The following is a 15,067-nucleotide window of genomic DNA, read 5'->3' on the forward strand; positions in this document are numbered from 1 at the left end:
GCTCGGAGCTTGAATTGAATGGACCAATGGGCTGAGGAGAGTTGCGGTTGCTAGGTCGTGTCCTGGCGTACTCTAGCTATGGGGTGGGTCTTATGGACTTTCAAACCAAAATAAACCGGGGTAAGTCTTCTCCCTTTCTGGGATTCTCCTAATCAGGTGGGAATTTGGGGGTGGAGCTAGTCCTAGAAAAGACTTGGCGGCTGCTTGCTAGGCTTCCGTAATCTCCTTAACTAAAACTCGGGTACGCTTCCGTAACTAATACTCGATAAATTCATAAGTCCATGTGCTTGGTGTATAGTTTTCTTTCTCCGTTTTGGCTCTCTTTGGTTTAGGTAGCAAGATTATACTTAGATCATAGAAGGAATGGGAGAGAATCGCTTTGCCTGTCTTTGTATAGTTTGTATAATGCAATTAATTATTCTTTGAATGTTTGATAGAATTCGCTTTGTAAATCCCAAATGGTCCTCCCCAGCGTCAACATCTGCTCACCTCCACTTACCGATTTTCCTGGATTCCTTCAAGTCCCAACTAAAACTTCATATATTACTGGAAGCCTTTCCCAAACCTTCCTAATTATTAAACCTGTTACATTTTTAAATATCCTCTATGAAATTTGCTTGGTAGCATTTTTTTTTTTTTTTGCTTGTTTGAATGTTCACATCTTCCCTTTTAGAGCGTAAGGGCTTTCAGGGAAGAGACTATGTTGACCTCTTTTTCTGTCCCTGGCTCTTATCGCCATGCTTGGCAATATAATATATATGTAGTAGTAATATGTAATATTACATTATATAATATATTGTTATATAATTACATATTATATATAATATTATGCTATTATTTGTAATATATATGTGGATTGATTTTTCTCTTTGAGATTTTATTTATGATTTGTTCGACTCCCTTTAACCCTCTCCATTGGTTTATTTACAATCTCTTCTTCTGTTAAATTGCACATATATTTTTTTAGATATTCACCCATTGAAACAATAAACTGGGAAAACATTTTTACAGTTAAAGGTTCTGATAAAGGCCTCATTTCCAAAATATATAGAGAATTGACTCTAATTTATAAGAAATTAAGCCATTCTCCAATTGATAAATGGTCAAAAGATATGAACAGACAATTCTCAGAAGAAGAAATTAAAACTATTTATAGCCATATGAAAATATGCTCCAAATCATTATTAATCAGAGAAATGCAAATTAAGACACACCTGTCAGACTGGCTAGAATGACAGGGAAAGATAATGTGGAATGTTGAAGGGGATGTGGGAAAACAGGGACACTGATACCTTGTTGGTGGAATTGTGAACACATCCAGCCATTCTGGAGAGCAATTTGGAACTATGCTCAAAAAGTTATCAAACTGTGCATACCCTTTGATCCAGCAGTGTTTCTACTGGGCTTATACCCCAAAGAGATACTAAAGAAAGGAAAGGGACCTGTATGTGCCAAAATGTTTGTGGCAGCCCTGTTTGTAGTGGCTAGAAGCTGAAAAATGAATGGATGCCCATCAATTGGAGAATGGCTGGGTAAATTGTGGTATATGAATGTTATGGGATATTATTGTTCTGTAAGAAATGACCAGCAGGATGAATACAGAGAGGCTTGGAGAGACTTACATGAACTGATGCTAAGTGAAATGAGCAGAACCAGGAGATCATTATATACTTCAACAATGATACTGTTTGAGGATGTATTCTGATGGAAATGGATCTCTTCGATAAAGAGAGCTAATTCAGTTTCAATTGATCAAGGATGGACAGAAGCAGCTACACCCAAAGAAAGAACACTGGGAAATCAATATAAACTGCTTGCATTTTTGTTTTTCTTCCTGGGTTATTTATATCTTATGAATCCAATTCTCCCTGTGCAACAAGAGAACTGTTCGGTTCTGCACACATATATTATATCTAGGATATACTGCAACCTATTTAACATGTAAAGGACTGCTTGCCATCTGGGGGAGGGGGTGGAGGGAGGGAGGGGAAAAATCGGAACAGAAGTGAGTGCAAGGGATAATGTTGTAAAAAATTACCCTGACATGGGTTCTGTCTATAAAAAGTTATTTAAAAAAAATAGATATTCACCCATTTCATTTAAGTTTTTGGTTTTCTTATGATATAGGTGGGCAAAATTTTCTTTATTAAAAGGGAGAGGTCCAGTTTCCCTTGCCCTGCAGCATTTGTATGGAGAGCTCCTTTCATGATGGATGAAGAAGAGTTCAGAATAGCATCATAGATGTAGAAAGGGTACCAAAGGTCATCTACTACAGTCTTCTCATTTTCAGGATGAGAAATTTGGAGTCAAGTTCTCTGACTTTAAAACTAGTACTTTTACCCTCTATCATGCTGCCTCTAAGGAAGAGATGCTCCCTTCACTTTAGCCTCAGTATAAAATGCACAGCAATAACAAGAAAAAAGCAAAAGTAAGGTACTTCTCTGATAGGGATAAAAAAAATTATAGATTGATAGATATAGATATGCCAGACACTTTACTAACTGTGTGACCCTGGCAAAATCACTTAGCCCTGACTACCACCAAAAGAAAGATATATAAAATTTGAGGAAATCACAAATATTGATGTGAGTGAACTCTATGACCTGAGTGAATGCTGTAAAAAATTATATAGAATCACAAAAACCATGTTCCCTTTGATCTGCAAAAAAAAAAACCCTAGACTCCAAATGGTTTCATATCCTTTCAGAGTGAGATAAGAAGAATCATTCAAGGGCAAATCAAACTCCTATTGATTTTTAAGAAAGTCACATTTTCAGGAAAAAACTTCACATTCATTTGAGAAATCCTGGTCTGATTACTCATAAAATAGGTCTTTTGGTAACTATTCTTTACAGATTCTCCTCGTTGAGCAATAAGCATGCTAAAGGGAAAGCTTCTTAATGTATAATAAAATCTCCTATTTTTGTCACAGAATTTTGAGTTTATTGAATTCTTTCACTTCTGAGCCTGTTTCCGAGCAAAAGGAATCACACTCATTCACACACCTCATCAATATGTTATGTGGGTAAGACCATTTTTCTCAAGGTAACAAGGCTCTGCTTCAGGCTCTATCTAGGGCCTTTCTTTGGTATAACCAGGGATGATTCCCTTATTAAAATACTGGATTTAGGCACCTGTCACCTGAATTTGTTATGTCAAAATTCCTATGGCCATATCTTTGTTTTTTCAGCACTTAAATATTCATATTGATCTGTGGATTTCAAAGACGCAAATGTTTCTTCCAGGTATTCAGTTTAGAACTCATTCATTTGGAATGCTCGTCCATTCTGAACTTCTTATTCATGTTTTCCAAATTATCATTCAGTTCATCTCACTTTATTGTCTATCTTTTTCTCCTTCTACCTAAAGTCTACCACTCTCCTCACCTTCAATAATCAACATAAATTGCCAAACCATAATTCATAATTCCAAACATAGAATTCAAGTACAGAGTTTGGGCTGCTAAGATTGTTAATAATTTTTTCTTTTACCCTTTTAAATTTGCGCACTTTTTATTTGCCAATTGATTACTAATTCACTCTAAAGAGGACTCTTTCAATATCTTGACTGTAAAAGTGACTCGCTTACCCCCTGAATACCTAACCCTACATACTTCATACTGGGATGATATCTTTATTCTCTGTAGGTCTGTGACCACCATTATCCAAATAGCTTTTTCTCTAGAAAAACTCCTTTCCCCATTACCTACCCTCTATTTTTTCCTTCAAAACTAGAAATAACATTATTTTAGTGGTAAGGATGTAAATGTTTTATCTCTTTTTTTTTTTTTTTGTCTTAGTACAGTGCTGGGCACAGACTAGGTATTTCATAAATGTTGACTGATTGATTGATTGTAGGCAATAATTCAGATAGATCTTTCCAGGAGGGAACATAGGCCTGTTTTTCAGACTCAAAGAATGACATGGGCAAAGTAGCAAAATATCCCAACACAGCAACTCTTTCACAAATCAGAAGAAAGAATACTGAGTTTGGAGTGTTGAACGTGAAGTCATAGAATCTAAGAATCCCAGCTCTGGAGAAAGGATTCTGGGAAGATGGGAAAATAGGTCAGAAAATTCTAAGCTTTTCAGATTTCTTCCACAAATAAGAAAAAGTTGCATCTCAGGGGGATTGTAGAATAGTTAAAAACAAAAAAGTTGGAGAACAGTGGTCCTCCTGTGTTAGGATTCTTACAAGGTGCTAAGTCACTGGAATTGATAGAGACAATAATTATCTAATTTAGCATGGTACTTAACAGTTCTCTAGTTCACTAATGTACTTAGTACTTATTAGAATTCTACAAGATTCACACCTTTAAGAGAGCATATATAAGAAAGAACTCACTAAAGGACAAGCCCACAAAAGGACAAGCTCACTCTTGGAGGAAAAGACAGATTCATTCCATTTCCCACCCTTGTGCTGGCTGGAGACATTCTGAGGGAGCTAGAGGCAGAAGCTGGAAGAGACTATTGTCTAGTGGCAATAGCTCTCAGAATCAAGGAGGGAGATAGGCTTCTAAGAAAGCTAACTGGACTATTTTGAAGGAACAATAAAGGATCTGGACTTAAATTCCTGGCTGCATTTGAGGTGATTACACAGAACTGAAAGGAAGGCTGCTCCCAGAAGCCCCCGAAGAAACCTGCTCCCAGAATTATATTTTAGAGAAGAACATAACACTCCTGGGACAATGTGAGAAGAGTAAAGAAAGATCAGGAACAGGTTTGGTTCAGAGATGTAAGCAATTCCAGGCCAGTTCCTCTGAAACACCAAGAGTATAGCCTGGGCCCCAGCCCCAGAGACTTTCACCTGACAATGTAGGTGTTGGGTTTTCTGACCCAAGTGGCCAGGTGTCTTAAAAGAATTTGTAGGAACTGGCCATTAACAAAGGGAGAAACACCATAACAAGGGGGAAGATGCCATAAGATGGGCTAAGTACTTATCTAAGGAGTTAGCAAAGAAATGGGGTACAAATAGATTCTTTTATAGGAGAAAACCTCAGGGATTGACATCTACAGCTTTGTCCACTGCATACATTAACTATGGGGTCAGATAATTTTGTCAGTGTAAGGAATTCCACAAAGGCTCATTTCCACAAAGGCCTACTTAAGTACAACAAAGGGATCCTTCAAGATAATTCTGTCAATTTTCCTTCTTTCTTGCCTTGGGGAATAACTTTGGAGATTCAACTAGGGTCTACTGCCACAAATGCCCACTTAAATTCAACAAAAGCCTTCTCCTGCCAATGGCCCACTTAGCCAGGAAGGTCCTAGGGTCTTTATTAGCTGTAGGGTATTTGATTACCTGTATCTTGGGGAGCTGGACATCTGAATGGGGAAGATTGAGGGAACCTCTTTGGATAAGGAATGGCAGACCCAGTTGTGCTGTTGAGACTTAGCCTTGGGCAAGAAGAAGCCAGCATTCAATTGCTGAGTATAGAAGCTGTAGGGAGGGATGCTACTGGCTGCAGATGCTTACAAGAGTATGGCGACCACGCTAGCACCCAGGACACCCCAGAATCAGCTGGAATCAGAATAAACAAAAGTCCCTAGTCTTTATTCTTGGTCTTTAGACGCAGGATAAAACAGGATGGAAACAGAATCTCCGTGACCGCCTTCTCCCTCGTCTACCACAAAGAGTGACCCTGGCTAGTCTTACTCCACCCCTGAGTCCCTCCTACAATCCTTTGTATACACCAATCATTGAGCCAGCACAGGATAGTGGGAAGGACCATTTTCCAAGCATATGCCCATGGAGTATTGTCCAATCAGTAGTTAGTCTCAAATGCTTGGCAGTCCTGACTTCAGTGCATTGACTTAATAGTTTCAGCCCTTTACACAAGAGGGTAGAGTTCTCAGTTGGGTTCTAGGCCAAAGGGGGAGAACTGAAGGAAGATCTAAAGAGGGAGCAATACATATATATAAAGTCTTCTAAATTTATTAAGAAATAAGGGGAAAAGTTAGAATGGGGGATATAGAAGGGTGTATAGATTATTGGGAATGGGGTATGGTGTGAAGATTAATGAAATAGCATAAAAAGAGAGGGGAAATAGGGGAAGAAAGTGTGGAGAAGAGAATAAAAAAGAGATCCCTGGAGGGGGTATAGATTAAGTAATAGTAAGGCAAAGTAGTAGGTAGAAATTGAGGAGTCCCCAAGAATAGGAAACCAGTATAGTACAACCTTATGTATACATACATATATATATGATTAAAGATATCTAGGTACAATTATGTATATATGTGTGTGTACATAAATATATTCATGCTTAACTGTACCTTCTTGGGTGAGATGGAAGGGAGGAAAGGGGGAAAAAAAAGAATAAAGTAAAAATTTCACAGCAAAAAGCAAAAAAACTCCAGGGAAGCAAAAAAAAGATGAGCAAAATGCAATGTGTTCTATTTTTATGTATGCTTTCTTGAAATAGAAATTTATTGTTACATATTTTGAGTCCTTTCTTATGTTCTGCTATGCATATAACAGTTTTTTGTGTTTTGTTTTTTCTATTTTGTATTTGTTTTATTTTTGTATTTAAATAAAAATACATTTAAAAGAAATCCTAGCTTAATCTTTTAATTGTCTAATCTTAGGCAAATGACATCTTCTGTGGAACTCAGTTTCTATAGGTTTAAAATAAGAACTAAATAATTGTAGCATTTATGTAGCACTTTAAGGTTAAGAAAGTACTTTACATATTATAACTCTCATTTGATGATCACAGCAAAACTGAGGCAAATACTGCTAACATCCTCATTTTACAGTTGAGTAAACTGAGGCTCATGATTATGTGACTTGCCCAGGATCACATAACTAAGATACTACTAATAATGATGAAATTTAAGCAATTGTTCGAAGTTAATTTACCTAATTATGTATGAATAAATTTGACAATGTAAGTGAAATGGAAGAACACTTACAAAAATATAAATTTCCCAGTTTAACAAAAGAGGAAATAGAATATCAAAATAAACTTATTTTAGAAAATGAAATTGAACAGGCCATAAGTAAGTTTTCTAAGAAAAAAAAAAAAGGCATCAGGAACAGATGGATTTAAAAGCATCCTGACCAGATAATAAATTATAACAAACATTTAAGATAAACTAATTTCAAGATTAAATAAATTATTTGTAATTACATGCAAAAACAGTCCTTTTTTGAAACAAATATGTTGATACCTAAACCAGGAAAAGCAAAAACAGATAAAGAAAATTATATACCATTTTCACTAATGAATATGGATACAAAAAATTCTTAGTTACTAGCTAAACAACAATAAATGACAAAAGATTGTACATTTGATCAATGAGGATTTATATTGGGAATGTAGAGCTGGCTCAGCATAAGGAAAAGATAACATAATTGATTAAATAACAAAATCAATTAAAAATTGTGATTATAAAAGCTTTTGACAAAATATAATACTCATTCCCATTAAAAACACTTATAAGCATAGGTATAAATGGATTTTCCTTAAAATGACAAGAAGCATCTACCTATCAGCAAAAATTTGGAACGGGGATAAGCTAGAAGCCTTCTCTATAAGATCAGAAATAAAGCCCATTATCACCACTATTATTCAATATTGTACTAGATATACTAGCAAATAGCAATAAGGGAAGAAAAAATAGAAGCAATACAAATGGGTAGTGAGGTAATAAGGTGTTCTCTTTTTACAGAATCTATGATGGAGTAGTTGGAAAATTCTAGAAATTCAAATTAAAAATTAGTCAAATTGATATTTCTAGTAAAGTAGGAAGACATAAAATAAACCCACACACGTCATTAGCATTTCTACATATTAACCAACAAAGTTTTGAAAGAAGAGATAGTAAGAGATATTTCATTTGATTGTTCTTTGTGCTTAAAGAAAAACAAAATGACACCTCTATGTTGTGGTCATGATGTCCAGTTGTGGCTGATCAGACTAATATATTAGTTCAAAAGACTACCCCAAATTGGGCACAAACTGTTGATGTGAACGTGTAGAGTGGAGGTGTCTCTAAATGTGCCCATCTCGTGTTTCTTTAAGCTATTGAAATACTGCTTTGCTCATAGAGTTCTGTACCTTTTTTGATGTGGACACACTATGCTGGGTGTTCCTGTGCAAAGTGATTCCCATGTCTCACCATTGATTGCAAATTTTTTCAGAGAGACTTGTGCCTGTAGCATTTCTTCTGAGTGACTGCCTTCTGTGAGTTCTCAGTAAAATAATCTTTTAGGTAATGTAAAGTTCAGATTAGCTCCTTGGAGGCCTCAAGAACAGCCAGAGTCAGGATAAGTAAAAGTCCTTGGTCTTTAGGGGGAGAAGTGAAGGAGACAGACAAACTGTCACAGGCTTGCCACCAACCTTTCTCCTCCTCATCCTACTGAAAAGTGAGTCTGGCTCGTCTCACACCACCCTCTAATCCAGGGGTCCTCAAACTATGGCCAGATGCGGCAGCTGAGGACAATTATCCCCCTCACCCAGAGCTATGAAGTTTCTTTATTTAAAGGCCCACAAAACAAAGTTTTTGTTTTTACTATAGTCTGGCCCTCCAACAGTTTGAGAGACAGTGAACTGGCCCCCTATTTAAAAAGTTTGAGGACCCCTGCTCTAATCCTTCCTACAGTTATCTGTATACCAACAGGTAATTAGCCTTAAGTGCTCAGTTGTCTGATTCAAGCACACCTTTTAAGAGTTTCAGACCTTTACATAAAGGTAAACATGTATTTGGGCATTGATGTCGCCAACCATTGAAGTTTGGACATTTGTGTCTCGTACGTCATCTTACCAGGTACAACTTGAGTCTTTCTAGGACAATTCAAGTGGAAGCAGTTCAATTTTTAGTCATGGTGCTGGGTATACTGTCCAGGTTTCCTTGGTATACAACAGCTTTATAGACTTTCAGTTAGATAGCTTAATAATATCTCTTCTCCCACACTTTACTCCAAAGCTTCCCAAACATTGAGCTCCTCTGGCCATGAGTATGTGAACCTCACATCTACATGTACATTCCTGGAAAGCATGTTGCCAAAATAAGTGAGCTTACATCCACAGCATTCAAAATTTTTCTATTTGCTGGATAATGCAGTGGATAGAGCACCAGCTCTGAAGTCAAGAGGACTTGAGTTCAAATCCAGCCTCAATCACTTAATGCTTACTTAGCTGTGTGACCCTGGGCAAGTCACTTTTAACCGTTTTGACTTAACAAAAAAAAAAAAAAGAAAATTAATGCAATGCTGACTTTATATTCTATTTTACCTCAGCCCCGGAGGTTGCATTAAATACATAATCACCTATGAACAACAACAACAAAAAAAGATGCACCAACTCTCCATGTACTTTAGTCCTGGTTTGTAACCTTTTCAAATTCAATAATTTACCATCAGTTTGTTATCCAACTATAATGCCATTTTCATCCTCATGGAAGGCATCTAAGGAGGCTAGAAAGCATGGGAGGAAACACCATCCTCGTTTCACGCTTCCTGAGGAAGCTGGAGATCATTGTCCAACATCCAGAACTAGGGAAGCATGTCATCATGCAGCTGCATACTATACTGATGAACTTGTCTGGGAAACAAAATTTTATCCAGATCTTCCACAAGCTGTTGTGACTGAGGAGGTCAAGGACTATGGGCAGATCAGCAAACATCCTGTATAGACCATTATTCTGATCTTGGCATTTCTTCTGACTTGTCAGGCAGCAAGCACCAGGGCCACACTCTTTGGCCCTTTTGGAAGGCACACTAGGTCTCAGGTAGATGGCCATGTTCAAAGGCAAAGGGTCTATCTCTTGAGGATTCTGACAATATCTTACCAGCAATGAGGAATAAGAGGGAGACCACCTCTTCCCCCCTATAATTGTCACAGACTTTGATAGAGATGGACACTGGACACAGCCTTGACTCCTGAAGTTTAATCTCCTTTTTTCATATAACCCAGAAGATTTCCACCAGCTTTTATATAAGCAATGGATTCCTACCTTAAAAAGCTCAGCTGGAATAGAATGAGCACCATATATTTTGCCAACTGAGCATTCAAAATCTCCTCTTCACTTCAGTTTTCCAGGATTATGTCCATCACCAATCCATGTGGATCCATCAGCACTGAGTAGCTGGGATGTACCACATATCTTTTGCCTATAAATAGCCCTCAAGGCATCACAAAAGCACTTTGGATTGTTATCAGCATAAAACTAAATTTCATTTTCTCTTTACTAAGTCAGGAATCCTATATATTTCTAAGCTTCACTTGTACTTTATTTTTGATGGATGCAAATGCTTAGAGATAGATGAACTATTCATCTGTGGAGGGCTTTCCATTTGAGCAGCTTCTGAATTTCTGCATCATTTCCACCAAACTATTCTTGGTTCAGGATACAGTGGATGTTTGATGTCTACTCAACTTCTAACCATTCCACAGCATCTGCTGTTTATCCACTATATTGGCCACTGGAACAAAGTGTTCTCATCCACCCATTCTGCCAGTGCAGGTCTTCACATCCTAGGGGTAGAAATACCCCTGACTCACCTATAGATCTAAGATCCCTCAGTTATCCTTAATCTGTTTTAACTCATTTGCCTAAATTGTTTTATTAGAGTATGACCACCATGCATGCTTCAGCATTTTGAAACTACAGGTAAGAATTGGGTATCAGGTGGATACCAAAGATGGAAAGTAGTCCTAAAAAAGGCTTGGAAGTCCTCACAGTAGAGGTACTGCTAGTCTTCCCTGAACATCTATATGCCCAAATAATAATTAAAATAACTATAGACAATATAAAATACATGGGAGTATACCTGCCAATAGCAACTCGGGAACTATTTGAACATAGTTATAAAATAATTTTATACAAATAAAAGTCAGATTTAAATAATTGGAGAAATATAAATTATTCATCGATGGGCTGAACTAATATAACGATAATGATAATTCTATCTACACTAATCCACATACCTTCATTGATAGGCTGAGCCAATATAAGAAAAATGATAATACTACCTATACTTATTCAGTGCCATCCCAATTAAAGTACCAAAGATTATTTTGTTGACATTTTTGTTTCCAACATTCATTTGGAAAAACAAAAGGCCAAGAATATCAAAGGAATTAATGGGGGGAAATGTAAACAAAAGAGGTCTAGCAGTATGAGATTTTAAACTGTACTACAAGGCAGTAATCATCAAAATTAGCCATCTAATACTGGCTAAGAAAGGGTAGTAGGTTAGTAAAATAGTTAGGTATGCACAGTAATAAATGACTATAGTAACTTCATTTTTTGAAAAAAGGATAAGATCTAACTTTTGGCATAGAACTCATTATTTGGTAAAAATTTCTGAGAAAATTGAAAAGTAATCTGGCAAAAAACTAGATATAGACTAGTATCTTAAACTTTTTAACAAGTTATGGTCAAAATAAATATAAGTACATTAGAAAAGCGTGAAACATATTACCTATTAGATTTATAATAAGAATTTTTTATGAATAAGTGAGGTAGAGAGCATTGTGGGATATAAATGGATAATTCTGATATTTAAAAGATTTTGTACAAATAAAACCAATTATTAGCCAAGATAAAAAAAAAAAAAGCAGAAAACTGGAAAAATTTTTTTTAGAATAAGTATCTCTAACAGCATCATTTCTTAAACATATAAAGGTTAGTTGCTTTTCCAATAAGATAGCTCATATTTTCTATTTTTTTCAATTCTTTATTATTTTTTCCTGAGGCAATTGGGATTAAGTGACTTGCCCAGGATCATACTGACTAGAAAGTGTTAAGTGTCAAGTGTCTGAGGTCAGATTTGAACTCGGGTCTTCCTGACTTCAGGGCTGGTACTCTATCCACTGTGCCACCTAGCCACCATAATTTTGTTTGATTCTTGATGTCTCATGGAATCATTAGCTTCCATATGTCCAATTCTAGTTTTTAGCTGTTATTTTTTAGCTATTTATTAGTTATTTTTTCAGCTAGCTTTTTTTTTTTTTTTTTTTTTTTTTACCCCCTTCCCCTTTCTATTTGGCCTATTCTCCTTAAGGACTTATTTTTTTCAGTAAATTTTTGTGTACCTTCCATTTTCTAATCAAGTTGTTGACTCCTTCATTTTCATTTTCTTGCTTCACTCTCATTTCTTTCCTCAATTTTTCTTTTACCTTTCCTCTTTTGATTTTTAAAATCCCTTTTCTTTCACTTCTTTTTGAGCCTGAGATCAATTCACATTTTTTTCTTTAAGGTTTTACATATGAGCTTTTTATCATTGTTTTCTTCTGAGTTTGTGTCTTGATCTTCACTGTCACCATATCTTCCTATGGTCAGGTTTTATTTTTGCTTTTTGCTCATTTTTTTCAACCTATTTCATTACTTTTACAGTTGAGCTCTGTTCTTGGGATAGAAAGGGTACTTCCCCAAGCTTCTTGTGCTGGGGGCTGAATTAAGCTTAGGTTTGGATTAAGTTGGGATTGGAGAAGATCAGATTTGCCCCAGGAATTGGAAAAGTTTAGATTTTCACTGGGAAAGTATAGGGCCAAATTATATTTGCCCCAGATAATAAGATGGTTTAGAATTAATTTTATTATTATTATTTTTTTTTTCCCTAGGAGTCATGAAAAAAAATCAGTACCAGCAATAACAAGATACCTGTGGATTCCTCCTTGAATATAATTTTAATATCATGGAATCAGGTGATGTTTTTTATTTGGATCTCTTTACTATTGCAAATTGAAGAAATTAAAGATAGCCTTTGAAAAATCTATTGAGCAAATGAACTTTAGTTTTTCTGGATAGCTTTGAGTGATGGTTTTTGCCTGCCTCCCTCATAAGGTCACTTCTTTATATCCTGAACTTCCTACTCTTCTTCAACTCTTTCCCTCCAACCACCAGTTTCTCAGCCACTGGGGCAACTTCTGTCCCTTATGCTACTTGTCACATGGAAATTTAGCCACTACAAAATTACCCTTAATGTTGTGGTCAACTGACTCACTACATAGAAACTTGTCCTTAAGTCAAGGGCTATTGCTAGTTTTGTAGTTAAAACAATCCCCTAAGAAATTGTCCTCCAGTTTGGTCCTACAATATCATATTGACTCAGGAGAAACTCATTTCATTAACACAATCTTTCTCAACTTTATTCCTGTTTAGGTATAACTTCAAAATCTCATACCCCTTGTTACTCCCCAGAGTTCTGGTCAAGTTGAATATATGAATAAAGAATTTAAGACTATAATTTGCAAGTTGTGTTGTTTCAGAACATTAAATGGCCTGCTATTTACCCTTCATAATTCCATCTCAAGAGTAGACCCAGGAGGAATTACGTGTTTTTCCTTTTGACATTTTTTTGTTTCCAAATCTTTCAACCCAGAATACATATAATTTTTAGGAGTCGGTACTTTGTTGCTTCTTACATACAAGAGTTACAGAAGAGACTGAAAGAATTCCATGACACGAGCTGCATTAAAAATCCTTAGCAAACCAGCAGAACTCCTCCTGTGGGTAGGCCTGTTCCAAAGTGTTGCTGACTATCACTACTGCAATCGAGATTGGAGAGAAGGATTCTTGGATCCATTATTCTCATGAAAAACCTGCTCCCTATTTAGATTCATAATGCATTTTGTGATTTACTTTATGTCGCTTATATTTTCATCTACTAACAATTTTACCCAGTCTGTTAACTCTTCCTTAGAGAATGAAGAAGCAATAAACACCCATCTTTCTGAATATTCTACATATTCAGAAAAATGGAAGCTTTTTGTTTTAGCACTTGTTCTATGTGTCATATTTTTAATCATTTTAATTGTGACCAGAGATATTGGTACTCCTTGTTATATTGTTTGATTCTGATATTTTTTCCTGTTGCTCTTTTCTCTCCAGTTAACTCCTCTCAATAGGATTTGAGAATGGAAAACCCAAGCAGTAATCTGCTTGCTTCTTGGGAATTTTTGGTGTTTATATAGAAAATGAGAATCCTTTTATCTGGTCTGTATGCTTATACCATTTACTTTATGCCTGAATATTATCGTTTATCTCTTATGTAATTCTAGGTTTTTTTGTTATTTAGTTTTACTATTATTATCTGCTGGGTTTTCCTCCCCATCTACTCCTTTCAGGAAGACTGGAAAAGACTCAATACTGTTAAATTACACAGTGAAGCAGGACAAACTATAGCACTTGAAAATTACTGGGCCTCAGGGATATTAGGTATGTCATATATATGACATGGGGGGGCCCTAACTCATGGGAAACCATCCCCCATCACAGAGAATGATGCTTTGCCATAATCAAGATGTAGTTAAATCCCACTGTTTATTGGAAGTTTTTCAGTTGTGGCTTCAGTGCAGTAATTTGTGTGCCCCTAATAGGAAGATCCTAAATTGGGCTGACCTCAGATCAATGATCCTTATCCTCTGTGAAGTGCTCACATTTAAGATCAACCTCTGGTAGCCAGGGCTGTTTCTGTTACTATTAATATGCCTCTTTATGTATCACCTGAGATTCTGGCCACATTTATACCAGTGACTTTGGCAAAGTAATCAATTGTAACCATAGCATTACTTTTCCTGATATAAACAGGGGAGATTTTTTCATTTGTGTCAGAGTTTGTTTTTATAACAGCTATGCAGATTGTAAATCCAAGCAAATCTCACCGGGAACAGCTTAGGTCAGATTAGATTTGACAGCATTTAGGCTGGACAAAGCTTAGATACCACCAATCTTCCATGGAATTTAGCATTCCCTGGTAATTTTTCATCTGTAGAAATAAAACTTATTCCTCTCTTCCCCCAAATTATTTTGGAATTTGTGGGATCACTTATTTAGCCCTAGCAGTCTCAGTCTTTAACCATACTACAGGATTGGTGGGAAGAAGCACTAGAAATTTTAATGTGTGTTGGTATGGCTGTGAAAAAAGAAAAAAGTTAATGAGTAATCCTGCGAAAGAAAATGGGCTAGAGAAGAAGATTCTTTGCAGTGTCAGCATTGGAGCAGGTCCCTTGAAATTTAATCACTTGGAATTGAGAAACTTGTCCATGCTACTTACTAGTGAATTCCTCCCTCCAAATGAAGATTGATTTCTTAATATAATTAGCTTTATAAAATCTCAT

At 36.2% G+C, this 15,067-nt stretch overlaps 1 long non-coding RNA gene across 1 annotated transcript; it reads left to right on the plus strand.

Moving 5' to 3' along the window:
* The first annotated feature begins 28 nt into the window (after positions 1-28).
* LOC127555219 (uncharacterized) lies at positions 29-13,194 on the plus strand. The gene is made up of 3 exons (XR_007952186.1): positions 29-120; positions 12,569-12,652; positions 13,110-13,194. It is a non-coding gene; the product is annotated as an uncharacterized LOC127555219 (long non-coding RNA).
* Positions 13,195-15,067: the final 1,873 nt, after the last annotated feature.

The sequence above is a fragment of the Antechinus flavipes genome, chromosome 3 (genome assembly GCF_016432865.1).
Source record: "Antechinus flavipes isolate AdamAnt ecotype Samford, QLD, Australia chromosome 3, AdamAnt_v2, whole genome shotgun sequence".
Taxonomy (NCBI): Eukaryota; Metazoa; Chordata; class Mammalia; order Dasyuromorphia; family Dasyuridae; genus Antechinus; species Antechinus flavipes.